General features: G+C 39.6%; 1 long non-coding RNA gene across 1 annotated transcript; it reads right to left on the bottom strand.

Annotated features, from left to right (window-relative positions):
• Positions 1–3,082: 3,082 nt before the first annotated feature.
• Positions 3,083–4,859, bottom strand: LOC138886312 (uncharacterized). Its single transcript, XR_011404982.1, has 2 exons — positions 4,710–4,859; positions 3,083–4,103 (listed from the first exon to the last, which is right to left on the bottom strand). It is a non-coding gene; the product is annotated as an uncharacterized lncRNA (long non-coding RNA).
• Positions 4,860–12,961: the final 8,102 nt, after the last annotated feature.

The following is a 12,961-nucleotide window of genomic DNA, read 5'->3' as shown; positions in this document are numbered from 1 at the left end:
ACAGAAGCAAACACCTATATTACATGTACTCGGTTTTAAGTTTTGCAGATTGGTAGTAGCTTACAAGGTTACATTCAACTATCTACTTAAATATAAATTTTATACAAAATTTATTCAATATGTCTTTTGTATATTTTGTATCTGATTTGTACATAGTAAAAATAAATTTCATACAACTAATTATATATTATACAATTTATCTACAACTTATCTACAATTTTCGCACACTATTTCTACCCAGTTAAATACAACTACAATAACATACAACTTAAATACAAATTTTATACAAAATTTATACAATATGTCTTTTGTATGTGATTTATACATAGTAAAAACAAATTTCATACAACTAATTATATATTATACAACTTATCTATAATTTTCATACATTATTACTACTTAGTTATATACAACTTAAATATAATTTTTATACAATATTATTCAACTTTCATACAATAGTTAAATAAATAAATAAAAAATACATAAACAATAGAATACAATTTTACTACAATTTCGTAAATATAATGTATATCACGTCTCTTCTTCTTCTTTATCGAGTTTCAATCTGAAATTTAGCGAAAACCAAGTCTAATCTTCACCAAAACCCCTCAAAATTGAGATATAAACTCCAAACCATATTCCAAATTGTTTGCAACAACACCCAATCCAAACAAATAATGATTTTTGAAAATCCAAATTCGAATTTAAAGCTTCAAAGCATTTTAATGGCTGTCAATGGTAGAATTGCTGCTCTATTTTTCTGTGCTTTACATTACTGAAATTAGGGATTGAGAGATAGAGAGAGACGTAGAGAGAATTCCCAATTCTTTGCAATAACATTCAATTCAAACAAATAATGTTTTTTGAAAACCCAAATTCGAATTCAAAGCTTCAAAGTTTTTTAATGGTTGTCAATGGTAGAATCGTGGGTGAGTGCAAGATATGTGGGGAAGGGGGTGGGATGTGGAGAGAGAAACGTGGGGGAGAAGAAGATATGTTAGAGTAATTTTAGGACACTAATTATTATCATTAATTTCCTTAAAATGTACATAAATGGTAATTGGGTATATAAAATATAATTATAGTAAAACTTGAGTAGGGAGGGTAATATAGTTTCATATAATGTATAGGAATGTAAAAATTCCATTCTTTAAACAGGCAGAATACATCGACAGCCCATTAAACATGTCCTCACTTTTCACTTAAACACTCTATCTTAAGTCCGTTTCATTTGAATACTCCAACCACATCTCATATGTGCCATCTAGACACAAAATTTGTAGGCAGCCAAACATAAAAGATGCGTGTAATTCACACGCCAGAGTGACGAATAAGACAAGGACACATGGATTTAATTTAAACAATTTTTTTAAAAAAGAACCTGACCCGCCCCTTGGTCATCTTCCCCGACGATCCCCCTCCTTCCACCCTCTTCCCGACAACTCACTTACTTTAGTTTCGAAAAACTCTCCACCTCGTTCATTTTCTTCCCCAGATCTGATGTGAAACGAGAAAGCAAGAAATGAGTTTAGATCTGATAAAAAATTTTCAAATCTGAAACGACTTTGCAAAATTTTCAGATTGGAAATGAACTTGTTCGGCTAAAAAACTTTCATGTCATTGGAAACTTTGTAAGTTGCAGATCCTTAAAATTGCCTCTAAAAGCCAAAAACCTTTGTAACTCAGGAGTAACCTTTTTAAGTTGTAAATCTCCTTTATCATCATTCATTTTCTCTTTTTTCACAGCTCGTCGGAAAGTTCTCCATCGTGTTCGTCAGAATACAGTAGGCCAGGAGGAACAGAGGAAGGGGGTGAGTAGATGAGGTGATTATATCGATGGAGATAGAATGGTGTGAACAATGAAAAATTAAAAGAGACATTTATCGGAAAGTATTTCCGATAAAAACTATTCATTTTCCGGCAAAAAGATGAGAAGCTTGTTTTTTTTGGACCATGTCACGCGCCTGAAAAATGTGAGGAACACTTGTCTTGTCATGTCAACTTTTTGTGTCTAAATGGCACGTATTAGATGTGATTTAAGTGTTCAAATGAAATGGACTTAAAATAGAGTGTCTAGGTGAAAAGCGAGGACTTAAAGAGAGGAACGGGCATCTTCTTTACTTAAATGTCTAAATGTAAAATTATAAACTAGAACACTTATTAGCAAACTTGAATTGATTTGTGAATATGACAGAACACATATGCAAAGTTGTTATCATATAAGAAACGTTATTAAAAAGCAATCGAAGATCTTTCGGTCAATATTTACTTATTATATTGAAAATAAAAAAATGAAAAATGTGGAGCAAAAAAATATGACACCGGAAAGTTTGTATGTTTCTGTAATTGTGATCTTTGCATGAGTGGATAAAAGCAGAGGTGGATCTAGGAATTGAAGTATATGGGTCCCTACCACAATTTCAAGTCAATATATCATAACAATCGAACTAAGGAACAAGTATCAATATTCAACATACATTTACAAAATAACAAAATACTTAAAGACAACATATAAATATAAATATTCTCATCACAATTGTACTCGACGACTTGTCATGTTTTGAAAATGATCAATGATCATATCATTAGGTACACTTTCAAATACTTCGTACTCTATATAACAAACTAAACAATCATTCAAAAATCCATCACCAATTCTGCTTCGCAAATCCACTTTTAACGTACTTCATCGAAGAAAAAGCCGTTTCTACCTTTGCAGTAGCGACAGGCAATATCAAACTTAACTTCACAAGCAAATAAAAAAGTCTCCAAGTCATGTGCAAATTTATTTTAATCATTGTCTCTGAAAGAACTCCATGACTTTTTAAGTTAGAGAATTCATTGCCCGCATCTCACACATAGTCAATATAGATGTCAAGCTCAAAACCAAGATCCTCAAGTATAGAATTAGTGAACTCATTCGGATAGTGTATTGCAAGTTTCATAATCCTATCTTTATCATAATTTGCAAAAGAATTATCTTGACTCAAACTAGCCATACCAGGAAGTAGATCAGTATTCACTTCACTGAAATGGCTGTTAAGCTCCGAAAGTTGCAAATCAATAATATATAGAAAACCTCTACACGCAAATGATAAGAATATGTAACACTTGATTTCTTACACTTCGACTTTCCACGAGAATAATTCATATCTATTTCGGGGATTACAATATCATGCTTGACACAAAATAAAGAGACATCTTCTACCAAAGAATTTCATCCAGATTCTCTCATAACTTACAATTGTCTCTTTGCAAAACCAACAAGCTTCATGGCACTTACAATATCTTGATCTTTTTTTTGCAAAGCCATATTTAAATCATATGTAAGTGCCAATACTTTCAACATTAAATGCAACATATACAGAAACTCATATGATCTTATGTCATCCACTAGACTTTTTGTCGTTGATCTCTCATGATAATTTGAACCCTCAATTGAAAAAACACCAAGTACATGAACAATTGATGAGAATAAACTAATAAAATTATGCACTGTCTTAAAATGAGAACCCCAGCAAGTATCACCTGCCCTTTGAAGCCCAAGTTCTTGATTTAATCCATTGCCCGTATGAACTTTACCAAGCACTAGTAGTTCCTCCAGCTTTTCTGCTTGATCATCTCGAAGCATCTCCCTGCACTTAAAAGAACCTCCAACAATATTTAAAATATTTGCAAGAATATCAAAAAATTGTTCTGTCTCATAATGTTTCTTTGCAACAACCACAAGAGTCAATTGCAATTGATGAGCAAAACAATGTATGCAATATGCCGAAGGAGTATCATTCATAATCGAAGTCTTACGGCCATTAATTTCACCCTGCATGTTACTAGCTTCATCATAGCATTGTTTCAATGTAATGTCTTCTCACTCGATCACGTAAATTAGGAGGATGTTCTGAAATTTATTTTCTTTCACCAGGATCACGTTCAAGAAGTTTCAAATCCAACATATTATCTTTGTGTGACGATTGAGAAGAATTGACATTATTATTAACCACTGAACATGAAGGAGAGCTTAGTAAAAGAGAACTAGAAGTAGAACCTGAAGAGGTTTGCGGCTTGAAGAATCTCTTGATCATCTTGACTCTAACTAAAATATCCTATAATCATAAGAAACAAATTAAATATTGCAGTAACGAATTTTAGTCAAAAAGATCACTTTGCAGCATATTAGTTTTTCATTAATATTACACAACTTCCACTTTAATTAATTCTTGGGAGAAAAATATTTCAAAGAAAGAGCAAACTATAGTTAATTAATGGCTTAATAATAGACAAGATCTGAGTAGCTTTAGTACAAATGGTAGAGATCAAAATGTGTATTGGCTTCCATGGAAACATAGAGAAAATTAAATTAATTTGAAGGTGCAATTTAATAACTTTAGGTGACTAACCTTTAAAGATCAATTTTTCTTTAATTTCTTATACTTTTTTTATTTGCAATAAATACACCCCTTTTAAAAATAAAATCTATAATTCCAACTTCATAAGTTAAACAAAAAATTAAAATTTATTAAATCTAGAAAAAGGAAAAAATAAGTATTAAAGTATATGGTCCCCAACTCCAAATCCCAATGAATATTAATATACTACTTTTGCAAAAAAATGGTCATGAGAATGGTATAAAAATTTAAGAGATATTATTTCACATAATATTGTATAAGAGGAAAACAATTAAAAAAGAAGGAGGAGGGATATCGAAATACCTATTGCAATGGAGTGGCAGCCTAAAGGTTAAAACCAGATCATTGAAGAAGGAGTGTAAACTTTTAAAACCCTAACTTTTCTTTGAAAGTTTGAATTAGGATTTGGAAGACAGAAGGGATTTGGAAGACAGAAGTTTGAGGAACCTTTTTTAGTGGTTGTTGACTTGTGTCCTTTTTAGTTTGAGTCAAGTCTTTGTTATTATTATTTTAATTAAACAAATAGAGTAAAGGTGAAGGCTAAAACCTGGTACCTGACAACGGAAAGTGCATAAAACTTTGTGCAAAAAAATATGGCAAAGAGTAAATGTCACGACCCCAACCCCGGTTATGATGGCGCCCAACACACTGCTAGGCAAGCCGGACCATTCAACAACATTAACCCAAATACTTATTCAGATTATAAATAAATATTATAGAGAATTTACTAAGTCATTACATTCAAGTGTTTAATTAATAATAAAATCTGCAGAAGTTGAATTAAAATACCACACCATAGCCCAATAGAATCCGGTGTCACGAATATGCGCCTCTAATACAGAATATCCACCTATTACAAGTCTGTCTAGGAAAAATACGGAATAAAAGATAGAGATAGAGGGGAGAGATCAAGGCTGTGAACGTCATGCAGCTACCTCAATACCTCCCGGATACTGCTGCTCAGCTAACAAATCCTTACTCAGCCTGTGGTGTACCTGGATCTGCACGCAAGGTGCAGGGAGTAATGTGAGTACTCCGATCCAGTGAGTAATAAACATAAATAAAGGTTGTGAATAAGAAATCGTGGAAAAATACAAAGTAAACTATGACTGGCAGTTTAGAACAACAATTAGTGAAGCAACAAGTCAATTAAATCAGAGTACCAATTACTGAGACAGGTATAACAGATAAAAACAAATGCATGAGTGCAATGCAATGCATATGATGGTACTCTCTATGCATGAGTGCAATGTAATGCATATGATGGTACTCTCTAGTACCCACTGCGGCGTGCAGCCCGAGCCATCCATTTTATTTATCATCGACGGCGCTCACTGGGGGTGTGTACAGACTCCGGAGGGGCTCCTACAGCCCAAACGCAATATAAAGCCATCTCGTGGCATCAAATCTAGGCTCTCGGCCTTATATCAATATCAGTATAATCACCCAGGCTCTCGGCCTCAATATCAATGTAATCAACCAGGCTCTCGGCCTCAATATCAATGTAATCAACTAGGCTCTTGGCCTCAATATCAATATAACACTGTTGCGGCGCGCATCCCGATCCATGCTCAGTCCAGAAATCATCATAAGCCCCTTGGGCATTTGTAAAACAGTAGTTCTCAGCCCGAAATATCATTTAAGTTTTCAAATCTTAGAAAGATGGCCGAATTTGCAAAACAGTATTTAAAACCTTGGACTGGGATCAAATGATATGCATGTATGCGAAAACAGTAATGTCAATCCCTCAAGGATTCAAATAATTGGCAAGAAGCCCAAATGTAACAATTAAATCCAAGTAAGGATGATTCTCAATTTAGTTCAGATAGAAAATACGGTAAAAACATCTCTCGGGACGGACCAAGTCACAATCCCCAATGGTGCTCTAACCCACGCCCATTATCCGGCGTGCAAGTCACCTCAATAAAGCTTTACGATGTGAAATTCCGGGGTTTCAAACCCTCAGGACATCATTTACATCAATTACTCACCTCAAACCGGCTATTTCTTTAATTCGCGACGCCTTTGCCCCTCGAATTGGCCTCCACGTGCGTCGAATCTGCCCAAAATCGCAACGAATATGGCACATAATGCTAAAGAGACAATACTCAATCGAAAGCACTCGAAAAATATCAAAATTTACGAATTTGGCAAAACTCGAGCCCCGGGACCACGTCTCGAAACTCAGAAATTTTTACGTCATCGGGTTCCTTATATCGCCATGAGTCTATACATACAAAAATTTCTCAAATCGGACCACAAATGGCCCCTCAAATCCCAAATTTAGAATTTCAATTTCAAGCCCTAATTTTTTACAATTTGGCTATATTTTCATGAATTTCAAGGATGATTTCACAATATAATCATGTTTTTAACTCATAAAACTTACCTCTAGTCAATCCTCTTCGAATCCCTCTTCAATTGCTCCCAAGTAGCTCTCAAAATGCCCAAAAATGGTGAAAGAAATGACTTAGCTCGCGGATGAAATATCTTATAAATTCACTGCCCAAATTTTGTTTCGGAAGTACTGTTCACCCGCGCGGTCACTGTTCACGCGCGCGGTTACTGTTCACGCTGCTAAAAAAATACAACAGTAGCCAAAGAAATTGCAGCACTTTTCTTTTACTAAAATGGCTCTAACTCCATCATACAAACTCGGAATTCGATGATTATTGTTCCTATGAGTCACAAATAATGATACGAACATAGTCCTTCAATCAGAACTAAATTCGGAGCTCGTTTGCTCAGTACGATATCCATTTCGCTCGTTAAACAATTAACTCATGTTTCGTGTCAAAAACTCAATCTCGACTTGATGAAATTAGACCAAACTTTCCAGATCACTCCTATAATTCATTATTTAAATTATGGAAATCTCGAAATAAAATTTCGATCTCTAGAACTAAAAATGGACCTTTGGATCATTACATGTTTATGCTCAAACGACAAAAATCTTCCAAAAACTCTTCCAAAACTTATCCGAGCCTCATGGGACCCCGACCAAACATGCCAACATAATTCATAACATTATTCAAACCTCTTCCAATCATCAAAACACCTCAAACAACATCAAATTACCCAAAACTCATCGAATTCAAGCCTAATTTTCTAAAAACTTCCGAAATACACTTTCGATCAAAAACCCGACCAAACCACATCCGAATGACCTGAAATTTTGCACACATATCCCAAGTAACCTAAAAAAGCTACAGCAACTCTCGGAATTCCATTCCGACTCTCGGATCAAAATCTCACCTATCAACCGGAATTCGCCAAAATACTAACTTCGCCAATTCAAGCCTAATTCTACACCGGACCTCCAAAATTACTTCCGATCACACTCCTAAGTCACAAATCATCCCCCGAAGCTAACCGAATCATCGGAATTCACATCCAAGCCCTCTAACTCATAAGTCAATATCGGGTTGACTTTTCCAACTTAAGCCTTCTTAAAAGAGACTAAGTGTCTCATTACTTATCAAAACCACTCCAAACCAACTCGATCACATAAGATACGGATCATAAAGCATAAAAAAGTTGAGAATGGGAAAAAAAATGGAGCGGTAACCCATGAGACGACGGGCCGGGTCGTCACATCCTCCCCAACTTAAACAAACGCTTGTCCTCGAGCGAGTCAAGAAACATACCTGAAGCCTCAAACAGGTGAGGATATCTGCTCCGCATCTCCCGCTCGGTCTCCCAGGTAGCTTCCTACACGAGCCGACCTCTCCACTGCACTTTTACAGAAGATATATCCTTTGACCTCAATTTCCGAACCTGACGACCCAAAATAGCCACTGGCTCCACATCAAAGGTCAAATCACCATCCAACTGAACCGTGCTGAAATTCAAAACATGGGATAGGTCCCCAACATACTTCCGGAACATAGAAATATGAAATACCGGATGCGCACTCGACAAGTTGGGTGGCAAAGCAAGCATGTAGGCCACCTCCCCAATCCTCCTAAGTACCTCAAAAGGTCCAATGAATCGTGGACTCAACTTTCCTTTCTTTCCAAATCTCATAATACCCTTCATGGGCAAAACCTTCAGCAAGACCTTCTCACCAACCATGTAGGACACATCTCGAACTTTCCGGTCCGCATAACTCTTCTAACGCGACTGCGCTGTACGAAGCCTCTCCTGAATCACCTTCACCTTCTCTAAGGAATCATGAACCAAATCGGTCCCCAATAGCCTAGCCTCGCTGGGCTCGAACCAACCAACTGGAGATCTACACCGCCTCCCATACAAAGCCTCATACGGTGCCATCTGAATGCTGGACTGATAGCTGTTGTTGTAGGCAAACTCTGCAAGCGGCAGACACTTATCCCAAGAACCTCCGAAATCAATCATACAGGCACGCAACATATCCTCCAATATCTGCATAGAACGCTCGGACTATCCGTCCGTATGAGGATGAAATGCTGTGCTCAACTCCACCTGGGTACCCAACTCTCGCTAAAAAGTCCTCCACAACTGGGAAGTAAATTGAGTACCTCTATCTGAGATAATGGAAATTGGAACACCGTGCAATCGCACAATCTCTCGGATAAATATCCCTGCCAACCGCTCCGAAGAATAAGTAGTACACACCGGAATGAAGTGCGGACTTGGTCAGCCGATTCACAATCACCCAAATAGAATCAAATTTCTTCAAAGTCCGAGGAAGACCACTAACAAAATCCATGGTAACTCTCTCCCACTTCCATTCTGGGATAATCATCCGCTAAAGCAAACCACCCGGTCTCTGATGCTCATATTTCACCTGCTGACAGTTGAGACACCAAGCTACATAACCTACAATATCTTTCTTCATTCTTCTCCACCAATAGTGCTATCTCAAGTCCTGATACATCTTCGCGGCACCCGGATGAGTAGAATACCGTGAGCTGTGGGCCTTCTCTAGAATTAACTCTCTAAGCCCATCTACATTGGGCACACAAATACGGCCCTGCATCCTCAATACGCCATCATCATCTATAGTCACATCCCTGGCATCATCATGCTGAACTCTATCCTTAAGGACAAGCAAATGCGGATCATCATACTGGCGTTCTCTGATGCGATCATATAAGGAAGACCGAGAAACCACACAAGCCAACACCCGACTAGGCTCAGAAATGTCCAGTCTCACAAACCGATTAGCCAAGGTTTGAACATCAACTACAAAGGGACTCTCCCCAACTGGAATGTACGCCAAACTCCCCATACTGATTGCCTTTCGGCTCAAGGCATCTGCCACTACATTGGCTTTTCCCGAATGATACAAAATAGTGATGTCATAATCTTTTAGCAACTCAAGCCACCTTCGCTACCTCAAATTAAGGTCTTTCTGCTTAAACAAATTCTGAAGAATGCGATGATTAGTGAATACCTCGCAAGATACGCCATATAAATAGTGCCTCCAAATCTTCAAGGCATGAACTATAACAGCCAACTCTAAGTCATGAATGTAAGCACGTGAAGGAGGTGTGACAATGAACATGGTAGTTTTTCTCATAGGGCTTTAACTGACGAGAAGCATAAGCAATAACTCTACCCTCCTGCATCAACACACAGCCAATCCCAACTCTCGAAGCATACAAATGGATCACCTTTCTGAGTTAACTTGGTCAAGGGCGACACAATGGATGAAAACCCCTGAACAAACCGACGATAATAGCCTGCTAATTCAAGAAAACTACGGATCTCTGTGGCTGAGGACGGTTGAGACCAACTCTGCACTACTTCTATCTTCTTTGGATCAACCTGAATACTCTCGCTGGACACTATATGTCCCAAGAATGCCACCGAACTTAGCCAAAATTCACACTTGGAGAATTTTGCATAAAACTTCTCCTCCCTCAATCTCTGCAACACTACACGCAAATGCGTGGCGTGCTCCTCCTGGCTACGCGAGTACACCAGAATGTCATCAATAAATACAATAACAAAAGAATCCAGATAAGGCCGAAATACACTGTTCATCAAATGCATGAACGCTGCTGGGGCATTGGTCAGCCCGAAAGACATGACTAGAAACTCATAGTGACCATAACTAGTCCTGAAAGCTGTCTTAAGAATATCCGAGTCCCTGATTTTTAACTGGTGATAGCCCGAACGGAGATCAATTTTTGAAAACACCCTCGCTCCCTGAAGCTGATCAAATAAGTCATTAATGCGAGGCAAAGGATATTTGTTCTTCACTGTTACCTTATTTAACTGCCTGTAGTCAATGCACATTCTCATTGTGCCATCTTTCTTCTTCACAAACAGAATTGGCGCACCCCACAGTGACACACTAGGCCGAATGAACCCCTTGTATAGGAGCTCCTGAAGCTACTCCTTCAATTCTTTCAACTTTGCTGGTGCTATACGATATGGTAGAATAGAAATGGGCTGGGTTCCCGGCACCAAGTCAATGCCAAAATCGATATCCCTATCCGGCGGCATGCCCGACAGGTCTGCAGGAAATACATTAGGAAAATCCCTCACAACTGGGACAGAATCAATACTAGGAGTCTCAGCTCCAACATCTCGCACAAAATCTAGATATGATAGACAACCCTTTCCAACCATACGCTGGGCTTTCAAGAAGGAAATTACTCTACTAGGAACATAATCAGTCATACCATGCCACTCGATCCTCGGAACACCCGGAATAGCCAAAGTAACTGTCTTAGCATGACAGTCTAGAATAGCATGACACAGAGATAGCCAATCCATGCCCAGAATAACATCAAAATCTACCATGCTCAATAGCAATAAATCAACTCGGGTCTCCAGACCCCCAATAGTCACAATACAAGACCGATACACATGGTCTACAATAATAGTATCGCCCATCGGGGTAGATACGTGCACATGTAAAGTAAGACACCCTCGGGTCATACCCAAATGATGAGCAAAATATAAGGACACACAAGAATAGGTGGATCCGGGATCGAATAATACAGAGGCATCTTTGTGGCAGACTGGAACAATACCTGTAATGACAGCATCTGAAGCAATAACATCTGTCCTACCTGGAATAGCATAGAAACGAGCCTGGCCACCGCCTGATCGACCTCCCCCTCTGGGGCGACCCCTGGATGCCTGAACTCCACCCCTAGCTGACTGGGTGGGTTCTGAAGAAACTAGAGCAGAAGACGAAGGTTGGCCCCTCTACTGAAACTGACCACCACGAAGTCGAGGACACTGCCTCTTTATATGACCAAACTCTCTGCACTCGTAGCAACTACCAGGTACTGGAGAGGGGAACTAGAGGGAACCCCTCGTACCTGAATGACCAGCCGATGCACTCGGCGCAGATGAACCCTGAACTGAAGGGGCATAGGATGAGCTCTGAGCAGGGAGAGCATTAAGTAAAGACTGGCCCTGCTGAAATACCTGATGACCACGGTATGAAGATGTCCTACTATACTCTGGACGGGCCGGCTGAGGAGGTCTGAAGGAACGACCACTACCACACTAGAACTGGCCCCTAGACGGAGCACCACTGAAACTGCCTGAACCTCTAGGCCTCTTGGCCTCCCTCTCCTCTCTCTCTCTCTGCGGTGAACTGTCTCAATATCATGAGCGATGTCAACCACATCCTCGAACAAAGCACCCAATACTCTCTCTAGTCATCAAATTGCGGAGAGAGTAGTTAAGACCATCCACGAATCTCTGGATCCTCTCATGATCTGTCAGAATCATCCAAGTAGCATGACGAGCCAATTGTGAAAATATCATCTCGTACCGGGTCACGGACATATCTCCCTGAGTCAACCACTTAAACTGCCTACGCAGCTCCTCTCTACGAGACTGAGGTACATACTTCTCCAGAAATAGAGTGGAGAACTGCTGCCAAGTAAGGGGCGCTGCACCAACAGGTCTACGCCCCTCAAAATCTTCCCACCAGGTAAATGCAACTCCCTGGAACTGAAATGTAGTAAAAGATACACCACTCGACTCCAAAATCCCTGCGGTGCGAAGCATACGCTGACACTTGTCGAGAAATCCCTGGGCATCCTCGCCCTCTGCACCACTGAATGTCGGAGGATGGAGCCTACCAAATCTCTCGACACGACGCTGCTCATCGTATGGCATAGATGGGACCACAAGGTTCTGAACTGGTGCAACTGGCTGAGCTGGAACAGCTTCCGGTGTCTGCAATCCCTGCACAACCTGCTCAGCTGTGCGATTAACAGGAGTCTGGGTGCCTTCCATGGCCTGTGAAGTAGCTGTGACTGTAGTGGCTGAGACCGCCTGAGCTAGGCCACTGCAAACTGTCAAAATCTGAGCCAAGGTCTCCTGAAGACCCGGAATCACAATAGGCATAACTGGTGCTTGAACTGGTACAGCTGCTAGAGCCTGATCTGGAACTGGGGCAGTTGGTGGATTAACAGGTTCTGCCCGCGCTACTCTACCTCTGCCATGCCCACGACCGCATCCACGGCCTCTGGTGGCATCAGTGGGTGGCACTGGTGGTCGTCCACCTCGTCTAGTAGCACGAGTCCTCGCCATCTACGAGAGAATAGAATGATAGAAATTTTTAGTGTTCGGATCAACAAAGTCGCACGACAAGAATT

Source organism: Nicotiana sylvestris, chromosome 2, assembly GCF_000393655.2.
Source record: "Nicotiana sylvestris chromosome 2, ASM39365v2, whole genome shotgun sequence".
NCBI classification, from domain to species: Eukaryota; Viridiplantae; Streptophyta; class Magnoliopsida; order Solanales; family Solanaceae; genus Nicotiana; species Nicotiana sylvestris.
Note: the sequence above shows the minus strand (reverse complement) of the source record. Positions and strands in the feature narration are given on the sequence as shown.